The following is a 22,943-nucleotide window of genomic DNA, read 5'->3' as shown; positions in this document are numbered from 1 at the left end:
ACTTGAAAGAGAGATGATTTGCAATTATACTGCTATATTGCTGACAATTGAAGGCTTTAATTAGCAGTATGTGGGTTTTGAATATCCTGTTCAATATTATGAGAATACATTTAAGATTGTTGAATAGGGGTGACATGTTCCAATCTGCGTAACTAAATATACAACTTATTTCTAAAGTATACTTTCTTATTTAAGAAAATCTCCACTCTGGCATGACTTAAACTTGAAATGAAGAAATTTGTAATCATATGGACATTTTGGAGATTTTCATTTTCCTACTTTTCCAAGAGCTAAGATAATATGTTTGATACTTTAATTGATTAGAAACAATTGATAACTGCTACATTGAGGTAATGTTACTAGCAGGGGTTTTCAAATCCTCTTTTTAATGTAATTCTTCCTAATTTCATATCATAGACTCTCTAATTCCAGTAACAGAAGAAATTTCAAAATAATACAGATCTTTCAGATCCATATCTGTATTGTGTTTTACATTTATCCCCTTTTCAAACTGTTCTAGAGATTAGAAATATTGATTCTCATTTAAATGTTCTTAGATGACTAGTCTTGCTAAAGAATCGTGTTTGCAGACAATAATGACTATAGGCTGTTTAATTAGAAATTCTCTGTGATTTAATTAACCTGAGAAAGTTGTGGAGATCTCCTCTACCAATTTAGAGCACAATGACCTAAAATTTGCATTTTGAGAAATTGATAGATATGAGGGATCTTGTCCAATCTATATACATATTCAGTGATTTTTCAAAGGTAATTTAACAACTATATGCCAGAATTCTGAAGGATTTATACCTGGTTCTTTTATAAAGTATAATGTTCCCTAAATGATGAAAAATGCATAAGAGTCTACATGTACATTATTCCCTTGGTAATTATGACCTGACATATTATTAATATTTTCATTAAAAAAGACCCAAACTTATAAAGTGCTTCAAGGTTTGCAAAATACTTTAATACATTAATTCATTTCTCCCTCAAAAATTGGTATCATACATATCTCCATCTTCTAGAAAAAGAAATTGAGATCAGATCTTAAATAAATTTTAAACTCAATCAAATAAAAAGTTGCCCAAGTGACAAATTTAGTAAGCATATAAGGCAGAATTTAAACTCATTTCTTCCTTATTTCAATTTCATTGTTATAACCCTTCAGCTTTTTTTTTAAATGGGATCCAACTTTATTCACTGTCAGAATTTAGGAAAGAAGTGGAGTCCAACATAGAAAAAAAGTCCAGTTGAGGGGAAAAAATCTCACTGGAAAAAAGGGCATATTTGAGGAAGAAAGGGGGTGGCTCAGGCCAAAGGGGCAACAGTTCCTCTGATTGGTCCAGAAGAAAGGGAGAATCTCAGAGGAGTTTAGTAGATTGTAGAGAAATTTGTCCATACTGTGGAAAAAGACCCCACAGTGGACCACAGGGAGGCACTGGGGATTGGGAAGAAGGTTGAGGTGGAGGAAGAGGTCCTCTTTGATAGTCATAGGGTAGAGGTAGAGGGGGACTGCTATATTCATGTGGAGAGGGGCATTAACAGAGGAGATCTTTGCATCTCATGGGGCATGGAGCCTGGGTGACCAATGGGCGATCCAAAATGGGGTCCTCAGGGAGGCATTCCCATAGTAGGGGGGCCAGGATGTGGCATTCCTATTGGTGGTCAAGGAGGCTCTCCTCCTGAGCCTGGTGGCCCTTCATGGGGATGTCTCATGCCATGTGGAACATGGTGGGCGAGCTGCATCTGAGACATACCGGGATGAAGCATCCCACCTGATGGGGATGTGAGTGTCCATATGCAGGATGTCTAGCCCCAGGGTTTCCTGCTGATGGAGAGCAATGGGCTCCAGTTCCAGGAGGTTTAAGTGGGGGGGGATTTCTGGTGGTATTCTTGAAGGAAAGGCTCCCAGAAGTGGCACTGGAGGTGGGACTGAGCCTAGTGGGGGCATACTTGGTGGAGGAAGCCCAGAACTCAAAGAAGATATGACAGGATTAGGGCAGAGAATAGGGGTGGTGCATTAGCATATAGCTGATGAGGCTGATCTGCCAGGGACAATGGGTTCTGTGCTGCCAGAAGTAACTTAGCTGCAGAGCTGTGATGTTCACCCTTAAAGTCCATCTTGAAGGCATAAGATACTGTGATAGATCAATTACATAGGTATTGTTCATTCAGTAGAGAAGTCCATTACATTCGATTGTACCACAGTGTATCAGTCTCTGTGTACAATGATCTCCTGGTTCTGCTCCTCTTACTCTGCATCAATTCCTGGACATCCTTCCAGTTCACATGGAGTTCCTCCAGTTCATTGTTTCTTTGAGCACAGTAGTATTCCATCACCAACAAATACCACAATTTGTTCAGCATCCCCTCATTTTCCATTTTTTTGCCACCACAAACAGTGCAGCTATGAATATTCTTATACAAGTCTTTTTCCATATTATCTCTTTGGGGTACAAACCCAGCAGTGCTATGGCAGGATCAAAGGTCAGACAATATTTTAGCATAGGCACTGATTTTCATTTTTTTTCATTGAAATGATTTTTATTTACTTTTTATTTTAAATTAATTTATTTAGTCAATTTAGAACATTATTCTTTGGTTACAAGAATCATATTATCTTCCTCCTCCCCTCCTCCCACCCTTCCCATAGCTTATGCACAATATCACTGGGAATTACATGTGTCTTTGATCAAAACCTATTTCCATGTTGTTAGTGTTTGCATTGGGATGTGCATTTAGAGTCTACATCCCCAACCATATCCACTCAAAACATGTGTTCAAGCAGTTGTTTTTCTTCAGTGATTTTACTCCCACAGTTTTTCCTCTGGATATGGATAGTGGTTTTTCTCATCAATTCCTCCAAGTTGTTCAGGATCACTGCATTGTCATTAATGGAGAAGTGGATTACATCTGATTGTACCACAATGTATCAGTCTCTGTGTACAATATGCTCCTGGTTCTGCTCCTTTCACTCTGCATCACTTCCTGGAGGTTGCTCCAGTCTCCATAGAATTACTCCACTTTATTATTCCTTTGAGCAAAATCATATTCCATGACCAACATATACCACAATTTATTCAGCCATTTCCCAACTGAAGGGCATTCCCTCATTTTCCATTTTTTTGCCACCTCAAAGAGCACAGCTATGAATATTCTTGTACAAGTCTTTTTCCTTATTATCTCTTTGGAGTACAAACCCAGCAGTGCTATGGCTGGATCAAAGGGCAGACAATCTTTTAGCATCCTTTGTGTATAGTTCCAAATTGCCTTCCAGAATGGTTAGATCAATTTAAAATTTTACCAGCAAAGCATGAATGTCCCAGTTTTTCCACATCATCTCCTGCATTCATTAATTTCTGTTGCTGTCATGTTAGCCAATCTGCTAGGTTTGAGGTGATACCTCATAGTTGTTTTGATTTGCATTTCTCTGATTATAAGAGATTTCGAACACTTTTTCATGTGCTTATTAATAATTTTGATTTATTTAACTAAAATTGCCTATTCATGTTCTTTGCCCATTTATCAATTTGAAAATGGCTTGATTTTTTGTACAATTGGTTGAGCTCTTTATAAATCTAAGTAATTAGACCTTCATCAGAGGTTTTTGTAATGATGATTATTTCCCAATTAGTAGCTTCTCTTCTAATTTTGGATGCATTAGTTTTGTTTGTACAAAAACTTTTTAATTTGATGCAATCAAAATTATTGATTTTTTATTTTGTAATTTTTTCTAGTTCTTGCTTGTTTTTAAAGTCTTTCCTTTCCCAAAGATGTGACATGTATACTATTCTGTGTTTATCCAATTTGCTTATAATTTCCTTCTTTATATTGAAGTCATTCACCCCTTCTGAGTTTATCTTGGTATAGGGTGTAAGATGTTGATCCAGACCTAATCTCTCCCACACTGTCTTCCAGTTTTCCCAGAAGTTTTCATCATATAGTAGATTTTGGTTCCAAAAGCTGGGATTTTGGGAATTATCATAGACTGTCTTGCTGAGCTCACTTACCCCAAGTCTATTCCACTGATCCTCCTTTCTGTCTCTTAACCAGTACCAAATTGTTTTGATGACCACTGCTTTATAGTATATTTTTGAGATCTGGGACTGCAAAGCCTCTTTCCTTCACATTTTTTTTTCATGATTTTCCTGGATATCCTTTATCTTTTATACTTCCAAATGAACTCTGTTATGCTTTTTTCTAATTCAGAAAAATAAAAAGGTTTGTTTGGTAGTCCAATGGGTTTGGTACTAAATAAGTAAATTAATTTGAGTAGGATTGTCATTTTTATTATGTTAGCTCATCCTACCCATGAGCAATCAATATTTTTCCAATTATTTACATCTAGTTTTAATTGTATGGAGAGTGGATTATAGATGTGTTCATATAGTTCCTATGTTTATCTCGGCAGATAGATTCCTAAGTATTTTATATTGTCTAGGGTGATTTTAAATGGAATTTTTCTTTTGTTAAAATTAATTGTGGTTGGACTTATAATTTATTATTTAGGTGGTTGCCAGAGATTTAATTCTAAATCCCAAAATGAATTACTAAAGTAAATGGAATTATATAGTAGTTTATTTACAATATTTACAATAGGAGTAAGATATTAAGGAATGAGAGAGAGAGAGAAAATTCTGGCTCCTTCTGATACCAGTTTAGAATTTCTAAGTCCCAGCCAGGGGAAGAGAATCTCAAGAAGTTGGACCTTTTCTGGAGGCTTCAGGCCTCCAGAAAGGCAGGGTCACCAAGTCAGCTTTTCACTCACTAAAGGTAACAGTCTAAAAGAATTTTGGGTGTTGGTCTTCCATTTGCTCCTCTGAGTCTGTCTTCCAGTCACTCCTCTGAGTCAGTGCCCAAATCTCTGCATGGGGTATGTCCGAATGTTCATCTTACCTTCAGCTCCAAGTGACTGAATTCTTTGCTCAGGTGGGGTAAGGGGGACTGACTGTCTCCAAATTCATCCAAATGTCTGAATCCAAATCCCTCTTCAGTCTTGTTTACCTCTATATAAAGACCTTTTTCTCTTGTGTCACCTCCTCTAAATTTTCACATCTACCAATCTTAGCAGATGCTTTTCTCCAGGACTGTCCATTCTTTAGTTCTCACCTTATTTGGTTAGATATTCTCCAGGACCTTCCCTTCATTAGTTCTCACCTTCTTTTGTTACATTTTATTTTTTTGGGTTACTTAAATCTTCTTTTGTTAAGTTCACATATGGTAGTTACTTAACACGTTTTAGTAGTTAATATCTAAAATAGATTGTATCTTATAATTCTAGCTTCACTATAAAGGAAGAGCTAAGATGCTTCATTGTTAAAATCAGGATATAGCTAAATCCAATCTTCACACTTTCTAATTCTTGCTGCTCAGAAGTGTTGGATATATGTTGAAATGCTGATGATTTATGTGGGTTTATTTGTATCCTGCAACTTTGCTAAAGTTATTGATTATTTCCACTAGCTTTGTGGTTGATCCTCTGGGATTCTTTAAGTAGATCATCATATCATCTGCAAAGAGTGATAGCTTGGTCTCCTCATTGCCTATTTTAATAACATTAATTTATTTTTCTTCTCTAATTGCTATAATGAGTGTTTCTAGTACAATGTTAAATAATAGAGGTGATAATGGGCATCCTTATTTCAGTCCTGATCTTATTGGAAATGCTTCTAGTTTATCCCCATTGCAGATGTTGTTTGCTGATAGTTTTAGATATATACTGTTTATAATTTTTAGGAAAGACCCTTCTCTTCCTATACTTTCTAGTGTTTTCAGTAGGAATGGGTGTTGTGTGACAAGGAAATCACTTTAAAAGACTGATATATATTAATTTAAGGTCACTAAGGAATTCAGCTAAGTAATTCCTAAATGAAAACTCAAGTCAGCAGTCAATCTTTTATGGAGTTTAATTACAATAGGAGGAAGAAAGGAATTCGAGATAGAGAGAGAGAAAAAGGGAGAGAAGGGAATAGGGCTTAAATACCCCTTCTGTTTAGGCTGGGCCAAAAGGCCCAAGCCCTTAGATAGCTGGGGCAAAGAAAAGAGATCAGTCCCTATTACTCACGTGACCAAAATGGAGAAACAGTCTCCGGGGCCCCCACCTTCAGCTTCCTTCAGCACAAGCTTCTCAGAGCACACACCAACCACACCGACCAACTTCTCAACCACCACCTCGAGTCTTCAGACCCCCCTATCCTTAAGGAAACCATCCAAGTTCCCTCCCCTCAGTCCTCACATCTACCAATCACCTGTCCATCAATTTCCCTGTGCCAATGGAGGCTCTAGCTTAACCCAGGACCGCGCAGAGGTCTTCTGGCTTTGCACATGTCTGTTGAAGGTCATATTTTCAAATAATTAAATCTTTGATCCTTTGCTACAGCCCTTTCTAAATCCTGTTAACCTGAGTAGGGTAGAGATTGAAATAATTAAATTTTGATCTAGGCTGCAGCCCTTACTCAATCCTGTTAGGACTGAATAGGGTGGAGATTGATTCCAAGTATCTTCATTGTATCAATTCTAAAATCAATCATGACTCAAAGAAATTCCTGTTCTATGCTTAAGCATAGGTCAAAGTCCTTTCCATTGTTCAGCAAAAGGTTTCTGTCCTAAAGTAATCTTAAGAAGGAAGGAGAAGGAACCTCCCATGCCAATGGGGTTCACATTCCAATAGTCAAGACCCACTATCAATAGGACATTTTTCAAGTATGAAATTTCCCAATGGTGAAATTTCCAACATTTATAAGTCTAAGAAATTTTGAGGTTTACATGTATTTTATCAAAGGCTTTTTCTGCATCTATTGAGATAATCATGTGATTTTTGTCATTTTTCTTGTTAATATGGTCAATTATGTGAATGGTTTTCCTAATGTTGAACCATGCTTGAATTCCTGGTATGAATACTACCTAGTCATAGTGAATAACCTTCGTGATCACTTGCTGGAGTCTTTTTGCTAGTATCCTATTTAAGATTTTTGCATCTGTATTCATTAAGGAGATTGGTCTATTCTCTATTTTTGACCTGCCTGGCTTTGGTATCAGTACAATATTTGTGTCATAAAAGGAATTTGGTAGAACTCTTTCTTTGTTTATTCTGTCAAATAGTTTGTATAATATTGTGATTAGTTGTTCTTTGAATGTTTGATAGATTTCACTTCTGAATCCAGCTGGACCTGGGGATTTTTTGCTTAGGGAGTTCTTTGATAGCTTATTCAATTTCTTTTTTTGATATAGGGTTGTTTAGGTGGTCTATTTCTTTCTCTGTTAGTCTAGGCAATTAATATTTTTTGTACATATCCATCCATATCACCTAGATTGCCATAATTATTGCTATATAATTTGGCATAATAATTTTTAATGATTGCCTTAATTTCCTCTTAATTAGGGGTAAGGTCTCCCTTTCATCTTGGATACTGTCAATTTGGTTTTTCTCTTTCCTTTTTAAATTAGATTGACAAGTACTTTGTCTATTTTATTTGTTTTTTCAAAGTACCACCTTCTAGTCTTATTTATTAAATCAATAGCTCTTCGCTTTCAATTTTATTAATATCTCCTTTGATTTTTAGGATCACTAATTTAGTCTTCATCTGAGGATTTTTAATTTGTGTGTTTTCTCGTTTTTTGATTTCCATGTCCAATTCATTGACCTCTGTCCTCCCTAATTTGTTAATATATCAACATAAGGATATAAATTTTCCCTGAGTACTGCTTTGGCTGCATCACACAGATTCTGAAAATATGTCTTATCATTGTAATTTTCTTCAATGAAATTATTGTTTTTATGATTTATTCTTTAACTAGTTTTGGAGAATCATATTGTTTAATTTCAAATTAATTTTTGATTTGCCTTTCCATGTTTCCTTAATAATTATTATTTTTCATTGCATTGTGATCTGAGAAGGTTGCATTTATTATTTTTCCTCTTTTGCACTTGTTTGCAATGTTTTTATACCCAAGTACATTGTCAATCTTTGTGAATATATCATGTGGTGCTGAAAAGAATGTGTCTTTCTTTTTGTCCCTATTTATTTTTCTCCACATATCTATTAACTCTAATTTTTCTAAGATTTCATTCACTTCTCTTACTTCTTTCTTATTTATTTTTGGTTTGATTTATCTAGTTCTGATAGAGGAATGTTCAGGTCTTCCATGAGTATAGTTTTTCTATCTATTTCATCCTTGAGATTCACTAGTTTCTCCTTGAGAAATTTGGATGCTATGCCATTTAGTGCATACATGTTGACTATTGAAATTTCCTCATTGGCTATACTGCCTTTTATCCAGATGTAATTACCTTCCCTATCTCTTTTAACTAGATCATTTTTTTACTTTGGCCTTGTCAGATATCATGATTGTTACTCCTGCCTTCTTTTTATTAGTTGATACCTAATAGATTTGGCTCCATCCTCTTATTTCTACTCTATATGTGTTTGCCTTCCTCATGTGGGTTTCATGTAGACAGCATATGGTAGGGTTTTGGTTTTTAATCCACTGTGCTATTCCCTTGCATTTTATGGGTGAGTTCATTTCATTCACATTCAGAGTTATGATTACCTGCTGTGTACTTCCCAAGGCTTTGATTTCCACTCTTAGCCCTGCTCTTTCTTCTTTCACTATTTCCTTCTACACCAATGTTTTGTTTTTAATCAATGCCCCTAATTCCCACCCTTATTTTACTTCCCTTTCTACCCCTCCCTTCTTATTCCCCTCTTACTTTCTTTACTATCTTTTTATAAGATGCCCCCTCCCTGTCCCTCCCTTATACTGCTACCTTCCCCACCAGTCTGTTTTTTACCCTTCTACTTCTTTATAGGACACAAATCAATTCTCTGCCCCATTGTATTTAACTGTTTTTCCTGCTTTGAGTCAATTTCAATGCCTACAAGACTTGAATATTTCCTATATCCACCCTCTTTACCCTTCCAGTGTATTGATCTTCTCCCCCTTCCCTCCATGTGTTTCTTTGTGATATATAAATTTACACCCTTTTGTTTCTTTTTTCATTGCTTTTAGTATTAACCTCTTTTAAAGCTCTGTTTGTGTGTGTGTTTATACATTTATATATATATATATATATATATATGTGTGTGTGTGTGTGTGTGTGTGTGTGTGTCTTGTCATTTCATCCTATACTGTTCCCTCTAAGTGTAATTCTTCTAGCTGCCCAGGTGATAATAAAATTTTTTAAGAGTTACCAATGGTAATGGACAATTTTTAGCATTGTGACCTAAAGTATATAAATTATTTGGTCGCCATGGATATCCCAAATTAAAAAAAAAATACCCAAGTCAACTGGAAAAGAAATTAAGAAGGGAGAAGGAAAGGATGTAGGATTTCTCCTGCCTGGCTTGTGCTAGTTGGAAGATTAGAAGCTCTAGGAAGGTAAGGTTTGGAGAGTAAAGGAGGAAGGAATCAGCCTGAACTCCAAGAGGGCTCAGCCAAGATGCCTGAACCTGAATTTTCCCAAGGGCAAACTCACTGCCAAAACCCAGACAAATAGCTACCACCATGCCAAGATGTAGGAATGCTTAGCATGCTGCCAGTCAGAGCTACCACTCTGGGGAAAGAGCCTAAGAGAGGAAGTGATGTGCCCTATATAGATTGTTTTACATCACTTTCCTGCATCTCATCTGTACCAATGTTAGCTTAGCTTGACTTAGGACACCCCAGGGGTCTGTCAGCTGTTTCTGCACATGTCTGTTGAAGGCCATCTTCTTAAATACTTAATCCTTGAGTATGGGTGCAGACATTCCTGACCTCGCTAAACTAAGTAGGGTGTAGCATTGTAGAGTTCCCAAGACCTGATTCTGTTAGACCAAGTATCACCTTATTACAAATAAGGAAATATCTAAATCAGATCTTCTAAAGTATGGTCTCAATAGGGTGGAGTAGTTTTAAAATTCACAATCTCCCCTGAGGATCTTTGGGAGACTAGTTTCCCCCTTGATTATTTAACATAATCATCTTGTAGTCCTAAAGCAATTCTAACTACAGATGTATACAATATTCAGTTTCTAAAAGGAAATTACAAGAATTAGGGAGGAATAGAAAAGAGAGAAAGCAAACCCAATGTTTTTCTAGGCACATTGACAAAAAGCCAAATTAGGGGCAGTCCCCTTTGGCATAAAAGTGTACATTTACAATAAATCTTCAATCTAACTTCAGTTCAATCAAACACATCCAAAGTTCATTCTTGATCTTCTTGATGTAGTGTAGGTTTTCTGGCATCTTTCTGCGACAGTTCATTATCTGGATTTAGCATGTTCAAGCTTCTTCTTTGGAGATCTTTCTTGAACAAAAAATTTCAAAATCTTGGATTTTTATTAAAATACAATCTCCCTCTGAAGTAGGTATTAAAAAACAACCAGTTCAGCTCAGGATGCATGGTTGAGTTAGGGGGGTATATGAGTCAATTATTAAAAGAATTGGGGGAAAAAAACAACAAAAATATAAAGAAAAAATGGGAGAAAGTTAAACTTTTGGGAGAAAGAAAAAAAATTAAAATCAGAATGAAAATACCAAAATCTATGTATATAAAATGTTGAGTAAGCAAGAATAAATTCATAATAGGACCTTGTACAGGTCCAATTTAAAGTAATTTCTATCCCACAAGTCTGTAGGAGAGAATGCAGTAATATTCCACTTAATCATTTGCAGTGAAGACTACAAGAATTTGCCATACTATAAGAAGAAAAGGAATTAAAAATTTATTTGACCACTTTTCTCATAGGCATTCATATCATTTTAACTTATTGGGACCCTTAAAAAAAGATTTTTTTGTTTTCTTTTTTTTCCCTCTTTCTTAATTACTTTTTGATGATATTCTTGAGTTCTGTGTTTGGGCATCAAATTTTCTGCTCAGGTCTGGTCTTTTCTTTCCAACTGCAAGGAATTCTTCTATTTTGTTAAATTACTGTATTTTCCCCTGTAAGAGTATAGTCAGTTTTCCTGGGTAATTGATTCTTAGTTGTAGACTTAGTTCCCTTGCTTTCTGGAATATCATATTCTATGCCTTTTGTTCCTTCAGTGTAGATGCAGCCAGATCCTGTGTTATCCTCACTGTGGTTCCATGGTATTTGAGTGACTTTTTCTTAGCAGCTTGCGACATTTTTTCCTTGGTCTGATAGTTCTTTAATTTGGCTATAACATTTCTGGGTATTGCCAGTTGGGGATTAAGTACAGGAGGTTATCTGTGGATTCTTTCAATTTCTACTTTTCCCTCTTGTTCTAGAATAACGGGGCATTTTTTTTGGATATTTTCCTGTAGTATAATGTCCAGGTTTTTTCTTTTGTCATGGTGTTCCAGGAGACCAATGATTCTTAAGTTGTCTCTCTTGGAATGATTTTCTAAATTTTCTATTTTGTGAATGAGGTGCTTCATATTTTCCTCAATTTTTTCATTCTTTTGATTTTCATTTATTGTGTCCTTCTGCCTTGTGAATTTGCTTGTTTCTAGTTATTCTATTCTGGATTTTAAAGACAAGATTTTATTCTGGACTTTTTGGTCATCCTTCTCCTTCTGGTATGATTTTCTTTGGAGGTCATCTTTCATCTCCTTTGCCTCATTTTCCAGATGGTTAATTTTGTCTTTTGAGACACTATTTTCTTGTTTTAGTTCAAGTGTCTATATTTCCAGATGACTTATCTTACTTTTTAAATTCTTTTCCCTGTTGTCTTCAGCCTCTCTTAATTTTGTTTTGAATTGTATTTTGAATTCTTCCAGAGCCTATATCCAATTCACTGGGGTTTCTGTTTTTTTGCTTGGTATTCTCTAAACTTTCTCTGTTCCATTTACTCTTTGTTCATTGCCTGTATAGAAGCTGTCAATTGTAATTTCTTTTTCTGTTGTCTGCTTATTTTTACCCCTTCTTTACACCCTGCAGTTGTCTATTCTCTTGCTCCTCTCATTTTTTGTGCTTTTGGGCTTTTCTGTCAGCCTTCACCCTTGGAGCTTAGGGGGTGTTGAAGCTTGAGCCTCCCTGCACTCTGAAGATTTTGATGGGGTTAATTCCAGTTTGGTTGAGTTGGATGTGCCCTGGAACAGCTTTTCCCACAAGGTACTCCCTCCAGACCAGCACCTTTTCATGCCCAGAGGTTCCAGCTACTGTTGGAGGCTTAGTGCTCTATGTGGGGGAGGGATCACAGGACCTTCCTTCTTTCTTCCCCTTAAACCCAAGTGTTCTCAAATTCAGGATTTTGGCAAGCATACCTTTTAAGTTGAGTCCAGCAGGAGGGTTCCTTGGCTCTGTTGTTGTTAGGTTTGATTTTAGTCCCCTTGGAGCATTTAGTTTGTAAGGAAGGGTTTTCAGAGGTCTGAACTTTCACTGCCTCTATGCCACCATCTTGACTCCAACTCTCAGGAACTGATTTTCTTAAAGATATTTCCCCTGCCATTTGAAGCAAGAACTTTGCCTAAACAGAAAACTATGCACACAGATTAAAAATGAATGGGATGGTGGGGAGCAGTTAGATGACTCATAAGATTGAGAGACTGGTCTAAAGATGTTCAAATATGACCTCAGACACTTCCTAGATGTGTGACCCTCAGAAAGTCACTTAATTCCCATTGCCTACCCTGTTACTCTTCTGACTTGGAACCAATACAATACTGATTTGAAGATGGAAGATAAGTGTTTAAAAAAAGAAATAGATGGGATGTGAATTACTGTAAAAGAATCATTGTTAGAGCCATTTTGGCAAAAAGCAGATTGAGGGCCAGGTTGCATAATTCCAAAGGCTTCATATATACACCATTCTTTCCAGTGTCTATGCTTTTATTCTCATCTTTCTTCAAACTTGGAATGTGTTCTCCACCTCTAGTATTTCTACATATTCACTAAAGCCCAACTCAAATGCCAAAACTTTCTGGAGCCCTTCTTTGATCTCTCCAGTCATCCTAAGACTTGTGTTTAAATTCCATTTAGCTTTGAGAACCCAGGCTAATGATTTAATTTTCTACAGTTTGATTCCTCAATAATAAAATATGGAGTTAGACTAAGTTGCTAAGATAACTTCCAGCTCTGAATTTATAATCTTGTGCTCTTTTATAATATATATTTCCACCTCTTTTTTGTAATGTAAAGGAAGAGTTTTATTTGTCCATTTGTCTGATAGTCCTAGTGGATTGAAAACTGCATAAGAATAAAGAGCATTTCTAATCTCAACTTTATATCACCTCCAGAATTTTGCCAAGGGCTCTGCATATGGTAACTACTTAATAATTTGTCATTGAATTATAAACATTAATTTTTGTACTTGAAAAGAACTGAAATTGGCTTCCTTTCAAAGTCTCTTGATAATATGAAAAATATTGATCAACATGAACTTCTTTCTTAGAATAAAAGTTTAAAAATAAGCATATGCACTGTGACAGAAGAGAAGTGAAAGATGAAGTCAGTAGGAATGAAAAATAAAAATAAGGAAATGAAAGGGTTTCACATTGCTTATAGCTTTATTTATTTTAGTTCTAGGACTAGCCAGAAGGTAGGTGATATATCCTAGAGCTAAAAAGCTGCCATCTATTAAAAAAAGACAACAAAAACCTTTCATTCCCTTTGAAATTTCAACTAATGCTGAATTTTCAACATCAGCATTTTGTTGGATTTTAGTTTAAAGGCAGAGAGTTTTTATATCATTCCAGTTTAAGTAAAGCTGTTGCTCTGATTACAATTTTATTATTAACTCAAATTATACCTTAAAATGCTCATTTTGGGGAAATAAGACATTATTTGTGAACTCATTATTTGTGGCATAATTGTCTTTCTTATGATAATTTCAACAGATTTATAGTATTCTTCCTTAAGGGAAAAAACAAATATGCAAAATTAAATATGTGGCATTTTGTTCTTTGAAATTTTTTTTAATATGCTCTATTATTCTTTTAGACACAGAAAAAAGACACAACATAGTTGTTTTTAGTCCAAATTATACTTTATTTATGCAGTATGACATTTACATATATTGTACATGCATCTTAAATAGTATTAATTATCTTTACTTGTTATTTTGACAATGATCACCTCATTTAATATTATTTTAATCAATTATGAACTTGTATTTATTTCTTTAAAAATAATAATCATTGAATTTCCTAGGATATCCATTTTCTCTTAAATCTTCCTTTTAACAAAAAAATCTGACCAAAATCTATGGCACAACATTATTTATCTGTCTGCATATGTACAAAATTAGGTATATATATACATATATATATACATATATATATATAAATCCATACATACAAACATACATATGTGTATGTTTGTGTTGCTAATCTGATTCTTCTGAAAAACTTCTAAAATTGTAGGCTGAAAATGGATGGGTTGGAGTTTGTGATCTTCCAATTAATTCCTGTGTGACTTCAAACAGACAAGTTGCTCTTGACCTCAGTTTCTTATGGAGGTTGAGATAACTGCTGTTAAAGCTTCTTTCAGATCAAAAACTATCCTGTATCTAGCACAAATCCAAAATTTTACTATAGGTTATAGGTTTCAGCTTTTCTAGTATATTGCCCAATATAAGACTTAGATCTCTACTTCTATACATTTCTTGCCTCAGTCTCACCTGACCAAAGAGTTTGCTTCAGGATTTTAAATGGTATAAAAGGAAAAAAAATAAAAATGTTAAAATTGAAAGGAGTCATTCCATTCCTAGATTGTAAGATCTATATAAAGTTACTACAGAGAATGAAAACTGTTTTAATAGTTGTTTATTGAATTAAATAATCTAATGCAATCCTTTTGTTTTAAAAGTAGTAAGTCTGAATATGTCATTTGGGAATGTTGGAACAGTCTTAGAACTCCCACATGGTTGAATGGAAATCAGTCAGGGGATATCTTTGTATTCCAGGGGATGAAGAGTGAGTACAAGAGAATAATCTCTTCCTGCCTCCTTTGGAGTTTGTCCATTCCTGACTCCAGATGACTTTGTGGACATTTGGGACAGAGAACAATGATGCTTCAGGAAATTCTCATAATAATTAGTATCATTTATATAAAGCCTTCAAGTATTCCTCACAAATGTTAATTTATTTGGTTCTCACTATAACTCTGTGAGGTAGATATTGTTATCATCACAATTTTATAGCTTAGGAAAATAAAGCTAAGAGATTTAAAATAAATTTCCTAGTATCACACAACTGTTAAGTATCTCATGCAGGATTTTACCTAAAGTCTTCCTGACTCAAAGTCCAACACTCTACTCAGGGTGTTGGCTATCTGCCTGACTCATCACTGAGAGGCTTGCAGTGTTGGATGATGAAGGGTTCCCTAATTGCTAAGCTCAAACAGTGGATGACTCATTGGATATACAAAAGAGAACAATTTTATCTACCCTTTTTGGGGTTGCAATTCATCCACAAACTCAATTATTAAAGATTAGAGTCAGACAAAAAGAAAAATATCTAAACATAAAAGGATGACCCCTATGGATTCATTCAAGTTCCCTATCTATCATAAGGAAGGAATTTCCCCCATATATATATATATATATATATATATATAAAATGAGTAGGAGAATTAAGAGAAAAAGTCCAAATGTTCTGATACCAATTTAAATGTCTTTTTCTATTTCCACATTCAGCAGGTGATTGTTGATCTTACTGACCCCTTTTCATCAAGATATTAGGTTTTGATTATGCATACTCAAATCCAGAGTTCATGGTTGTCTAATTATATAGATTCTTTGCTCAGGATTTTTAAAAAGAACTTTTTTTAATACTAGCTAAGCTATTTGATTTAAATTAAACTATATTCAAATTGATGGATTTCATTGACATAGATCAATGATGCAACCCACAGCCCATCCACAACTATCAATCTTAAGTAGAACTCTCCCATTTCCTTTTATAAGTCCTCCATTTGGGAAGTCTACCCAAATATTTTGGGACCTTTAACTAGATCCTTTTACATTACATGGTTACAAAGGAACATACAGGATTTTCATGAATTATTTCTTTCCTTTACTAGATGACTGGGCTGCTATTTTATGATCACTTATTTCTCTGATATCCTTTATGCCACTTCTCCAAAAAAATTCTTCAAATATAATCTTATACTTGTAAACATTTTATTTAAAATGTATATATGTTTTATATCACCCTCATTTCCCAATATCTCTCTGTTCTCTGTCATCTAGAGAACCATCTCTTCAAACAGGCAATTAAAAAAGAGGTTAAAAAGCACTTCAGCAAAATTAGTCAATATAGTGACCAAGTCTTAGATGATATGTCATTTTGCATATTCATTGTCCCCCAATTTCTGCAAAAATGGTAAGGAAGTGAATTCTAGTTAATTCCTCTAGTTAGGTAGGTAGCTAGGTGGTAAAGTGAATAAAATGCTGGGCCTGCAGTCAGGAAGACTTGAATTCAAATCTAGTCTCAGATACTAAGTAGCTCTGTGACCCTGAATAAATTGCTCAGTCTCTGTTCACCTCATGTTCCTCAAATGTAAAATGAGTGTAATAATAGCACTTACCTCATAAAGTTAGTATGAAATAATGTAATGACACTTTAAAGTATTTAGCACTGTATCTAAGACATGTTAGGAACTTACTTTCTTCTTTTTCCTGAAAAAGTACATTCATATTTATTATTCTACTTTTCCCTCCAGTTCATGTGATTTGGGTGGGATAAATTATCCCCATTTTATAGATTGAGGCACAGAAAAGTTGTTCAATATCTTATTCAATAGCTCTTAGTGAGAAAATTGTAGAATAGGGAAGGCTATCTATTTTAGAATTATATCCCCACCCCAGCTTGTTCTCAGAATCCTGTTACAATGCATATTAAAATAAACACACACAGATTGAGTGATGTGACAACAAATATCATTATAGAGAAAAATGCTATATGACTGCCAAGTTACAGCTGACATACCAGTTATCTCAAGCGATATGCCAATCTAATGAAAGAAATTAGATGGCCCCATGGATTTTTTTTTATAGAATTTGAACTCTATACATTCAGTTACCCATTGTTCATGCCAGAAAAAAGGGAACATGAATTTGGACAGAAAATAATGAGCAATTTCCACTTCCATTTGCCTGATGCTCCATATCCATTCCATGAGGAAGTGGATTATAGATTTATCTCTGTTAGTTCAGGGATAATTATTGATCTGCTGAAGCATCTGGGAAGCATTGGCCTATTTATAGCAGAAGAAAACCCACAGTAAAGACCATATGTTCTTAGTGGAGATATGTGTGTGTGTTTGTGTATGGGTGTGTATTTCTATTTCCTGAATTTAACATGACTATTTTGTCATAGAGAAGGAGATGTTGTATCTAATTCTCTATACCTCCTACTAACCCTATCAACAAGAAAAAAAATTTGCAATTGTTGTGAGGAATTTTACACAGACTCTTGGCTCCTTTTGAATCCCTGTCATTCTAAATCTGTGTGAAGAGGCATGCAAGACTTCAGTCTGTGAATTGTGTCACAGAGCCTTCTCATTCATAGTCTGCTACTCCAGCCAGGAATTCTTCAGTCATTTTAAGCAAGCATTCCACATGTCAATTGTGTTCTTTGCTGACAAATGCATAAAAATTAGTTGAGACCACTAATTCTTCACATTCTGCCAGAGAGCTATGAACAAGGGTTCCCATTGATCGGGACTCTGGTTAAGGTTGTGTGTGAAGCATTTGGATTCAATTCATTTCAGCCAGGGCTTATAAAGTGGTGGTTATATGCAGGGCTGTTTTGTTTTTTTATCTGTTTTATGGGTTGAGAGTTGGCATAAAATACATAATCAAGGACACATGAGATTGGAAAGTACAGTATAGCAGAAATGTGAAATAACAGAGGGAAAGTAGTATAATGTGGCTATACTATAAATTCCACATAATAACCTTTATGGAGAACTTACAGGAAAAAATAAGAAAAAGAATCACCAAAGGTGTGAAGAAAATGAGATATACCATGGCATATGCACTATCCAAATTAAATTGAGGATTCATTTAATGTTCAAATATATGCAGAACACTGAGGACACATAGATGGATATGTCATAATAGTATTGGCCATCAAGAAGCATAACATCTCATTAGAAGATGATTATGTATGTAAATAAATGATCATCGTATGAGATAGTAAAATAATGGCAAAGTAGACATCTAGATTTAGTGCTATGAGGAATATAAAATGGATCAAAAAATTCTAGTTGTAAGGATAATAGAAGACTTAATAGAAGTAATGACACTCAGGTTGGATCTTAAAAATAAGAAAAAGTTGTAAAAGATGACAGAAAGAGTCTACTTCAGGAAGGAGGAATTAATTAATTAATATGTTAATTAATATGGCTCACATCCAACATGGACCCCTGAAGAGAAGTATTGATAAATAAGGCTTAAAGGTTGGTTGGTCCCTGATTGTGGAATACATTAAATTGTAGGATAATGACTTGAATTCAATAATCATTTGAAGTCCCTGGATATTTAAGAATTAAGGTGAGATGTGCTGATATTTTTTTCCATTTTTTTAACTGGACCTGTAATTTTATCAATAGAAGGACCTCCAGGTGAGGAAACACCCTCTATCAAGGCTTATTTGTATGTGGCTTACAATTCATAGTATCAAAATCTTGCCTAGAAACTGAGAAGTTAAATGGCATGCTTAGCATCATGTGGATGATACTGTATATTTTAAAGGAAGGGCTTGAAATTAGGGCTTCTTTGTTTTGCTATATGCTATAACATGATGCCTCTATGAGATAACTTCAAAGAGTACATCGAAAGATTTAGAAACATTGTATGTACAACTGTATGGAAGATAAACTGGTAAGGAAGTTGGAGATAGGACTTTCAATTAGTTAGCAATTAGAGTAGTTCCCAGAAAAAAAAAAGATGAAATTATGAATTACTCCAAATACCATATAATTATAAAAATCAACAATAGTTACATTTTCAAATTTTTATTTCATCCTGGTAATTAAATATTATCCATAAGAAAAAAATCTACAGGCAACTACAGGGAGTAAAAAAGGGATAAATATGAGCAAACAATGGAAAAAGAAAAAAGAAATTACAACTGACAGTTTCTATCCAGAACAAAGAGCAAATGGAACAGAGAAGGACAAAGGAATGCCAAGCAAAAACAAAACAAAACAAAACAAAAACAAACAAAAACAAAAACAGAAAATCCAGCAAATTAGATACAGGCTTTGGAAGAACCCAAAATACAATTCAAAACACAATTAAGAGAGGCTTAAGACAACTGGGAAAAGAACTTAAAAAGCAAGATAAGTCATCTGGAAACAGAAAACAGTGTCTTGAAAGCCAAAATTAATCAGCTTGAAAATGAAGAAAAAGAGATGAAAGAGGACCTCCAAAGAAAATCAGACCGAAAGGAGAATGACCAAAAAGTCAGGGATAAAATCTAGTCTTTAAAAACCTGAATGCAACAATTAGAAGCAAGCGACATCACAAGGCAGAAGGACATTATAAAACAAAATCAAAAGAATGAAAAAAATGAGGAAAATATGAAGCATCTCATTCACAAATCAGAAGATTTAGAAAATCGTTCTAGTAGAGACAACTTAAAAATCATGGGTCTACCAGAAGACCATGACAAAAGAAAAAGCCGGGACATCATTCTACAGGAAATTATTCAAGAAAACTGCCCCAATATTCTAGAACAAGAGGGAAAAGTGGTGATTGAAAGAATCCACAGATCACGTCCTGTACTTTAACCTCAACTGACAACACCCAGGAATGTTATAGCCAAATTCAAGAACTATCAGAACAAGGAAAAATATTGCAAGCTGTTAGGAAGAAGTAATTCAGATACCATGGAACTACAGTTAGGACAACACAGGATCTGGTTGCATTTACACTGAAGAATTGAGAGGCATGGAATATGAAAAGGAAAAAAAAGGAAAAGGAAAGCAAGGGAACAAGGTCTAAAACCAAGAATCAACTACACAGCAAAACTGACTATATTCTTACAGGGGAAAGTACAGTCATTTAACAAAATAGAATAATTCCAAGCATTTGTAAAGAAAAGACCAAACCTGAACAGAAAATTTGATGCCCAAACAGAGAACTCAAGACAATTAGTAAAAGGTAATTAAGAAAGAGGGAAAAAAGAATAACAAAACAAAACCCCCTTTTATTTTAAAAGACCTAATAAGTTAAAATGATATGTATCTGGGTAAACATGGTGGCAGTCTAGATGTAGGACTCTTCCTCTCTTCAGTACCTACTCATATAGATTATCTCAAAAGACCAAAAAAGAAATTCATATGAATGAAGGAACTCCACAGGAGGGTGCAGCATTGAAGGTACATGGAATTTGGGCATTTCCACACAATAATGGGGTGAAAAAGCTCCTACCAAAATGCAAGCTGATCTATCTTCCCACACAACACCTATGTAGGCAGAGGCAGAGGCAGCACACACTAGAATAAGTGAGTGAGTGAGTGACATCTCTAGAATCAGTGAGGGGCATTTCTAAGTCCTTGGCAGCTGACTAAGACTACCAAAGACCTACCCCTGAGAGCAGCTAGACCTGAAACCCCTGCAGGCTGAAGAGTGCAGACCATGGGAGCTCACAGGGAAAAAGCACAAAGAAGGGCAGCTCACAGGGAAAAAGCACAGAGAAAGGCAGCAAACAGCAGAAGCTGCAGAGATTCGAGAGCTGGCCTCAGGCAAAATCCTTGCTCCTTAGCACCATACACCGAAAACCTGTCCATCTCACTCAGATTTCTGACTGAAAAGAGAAAGAAAAACCACCACAATGATGGCAAATAGAGCCCAAGAACATCAACTTCCCAATTCCAAGAAAAGCAAGCAGAAGGGGTTGACCCTGCATAATTTCTACAGAGGAATAATCCAGACTACAGAGGAAAAAGAAGAGGAAATACAAATACACCAAAACCTTCTAAAAAATGGAAATTGTCCACAAACTCTTGAAAAATGTAAATTGAAGCTTATCAAAAATATGGAAGCCTTTTGGATAGAAAAGTGGGAAATAGTTCAAAAAGAAAATAGCAGTTTAAAGGACAATAATTCCCAATTGGAGAAACAGATGGAAGCCATGAAAAGCAGGGTAGACAAACTGAAAAGGAAATCCAGTCCTTAAAGACCAGAATTAGGCAATTGGAAGCCAATGACCTTGCAAAATGGCAAGAATTAATAAAATAAAGTCAAAATACTGACAAAAATAGAAGAAAACACAAAATATCTCACTGAAAAGATGATGGATAAGGAAAACAGTTCATGAAAAGACAATTTGAGAATCATTGTTCTACCTGAAAACCCAGAAATAAAAAAATCTTGACATACTACAAGAAATTATCCAAGAAAACTGCCCTGATGTTATTGAACAAGGGGGAAAAATAGATATTGCAAGAGTACATAGAAGACCCTCTACAATAAATGCTCAAAAGGCAACTCCCAGGAGTGTAATTGCCAAAACCAAAAGCTTCTAATCTTAAGAGAACATTTTTACAAGAATCCAAAAAGAGACAATTCAGATATTAAGGAACACCAATCTGGATTACACAAGATCTGGCAGCTTCCACATTAAAGGACTGCATGGCTTGGGATATGATATTCAGAAAGGCAAGAGAATTGGGTCTTCAACCAAGGATCACCTGTGTATTAAAACTGACTATATACTTCCAGGGGAAGTATAGGCATTGAACAAAATATAACATTTCCAAGAATTTGTAAAGAAAAACTCAGAACTAAGTGGAAAGTTTGATGTCCAAACACAAAGATAAAGAGAAACATGAAAAGGAAAATAAGAAAGAGAGGAAAAAAGGGGAAATGTTTTTTATTCAAATTTTTTTCCTTAAGGGCTTCAATAAGATCAAATTATTTATATTACTATATAGGGAATGTATTATTTGTCACTCTCAAAAATTATATTCACTATTATAGTAATTAGAAGAATCATTCACAGGAAGACATTGGGGCAATAAATGCTATAAGATGATGTGCAAAAAAAAGAAAAAAGGGAGGGTGGCATAGAGGATGGCACCAAGAGATACTTGAAAAAATAAAATAAATAGGAGAATCTTTACCACACAAAGATACACAATGGAAGGGGAGGGGAAGAATACTCTTATAAGAAGCAGTGGAAGAGAGTGCTAATAGGTAATACTTATAGCTTATTGTCAGTGAAATCAATTCTGAGAGGGAAGAGCATCTAGATCCATTGGGGTATTGAATTCTATCTTATCCTACAGGGAGAATGAGAAGGGAAAACAAGGGGGTAGGGGAGCAGGGTGTACAAAAAGGGAGGGAAAGAGAGGGGAGGGAACTAAACAGACACTAAAAAAATAAGAAGGAAGGAAAAGGGTGGGTGCAGAAAGGGAAGTATATTATGGGTGGGGATTAAGGGATTGATGAAAGCAAACAATTGGCTTAAAAGGATATATCAAAAGAAGAAAGGACAGAACTATGAGAGGATATCAAAATGCTTGGGAATAAAAAAGTGGCAATCAAAATATTGAACAAGAATAGGATGAACTCGCCCATAAAATGAAAACAAATAGGAAAGGGGATTAGAAATCAAAATCCTCAAAATAAATAATCTGGAATACATCAAATAAAAAAGTTTTTGTACAAACAAAACCAATGTAAGTAAAATCAGAAGGGAAGCAACAAATTGGGAAACAATCTTCATAAAAACCTCTGACAAAGGTTTAATTACTCAAATTTAAAAGAGCTGCATCAATTGTACAAAAAATCAAGCCATTCTCCAATTGATAAATGGGCAAGGGACATGAACAGGCAGTTCTCACCCAAAGAAATCAAAACTATTAACAAGCACATTAAAAAGTGTTCTACATCTCTTATAATCAGAGAGATGCAAATCAAAACAACCCTGAGGTATCACTTCACACCTAGCAGATTGGCTAACATGACAGCAAAGGAAAGTAATGAATGCTGGAGGGGATGTGGCAAAGTAGGGACATTAATCATTGCTGGTGGAGTTGTGAATT

Source organism: Monodelphis domestica, chromosome 4 (genome assembly GCF_027887165.1).
Source record: "Monodelphis domestica isolate mMonDom1 chromosome 4, mMonDom1.pri, whole genome shotgun sequence".
NCBI classification, from domain to species: Eukaryota; Metazoa; Chordata; class Mammalia; order Didelphimorphia; family Didelphidae; genus Monodelphis; species Monodelphis domestica.
The sequence above is the reverse complement of the archived record's forward strand: the minus strand, read 5'-3'. Positions refer to the sequence as shown.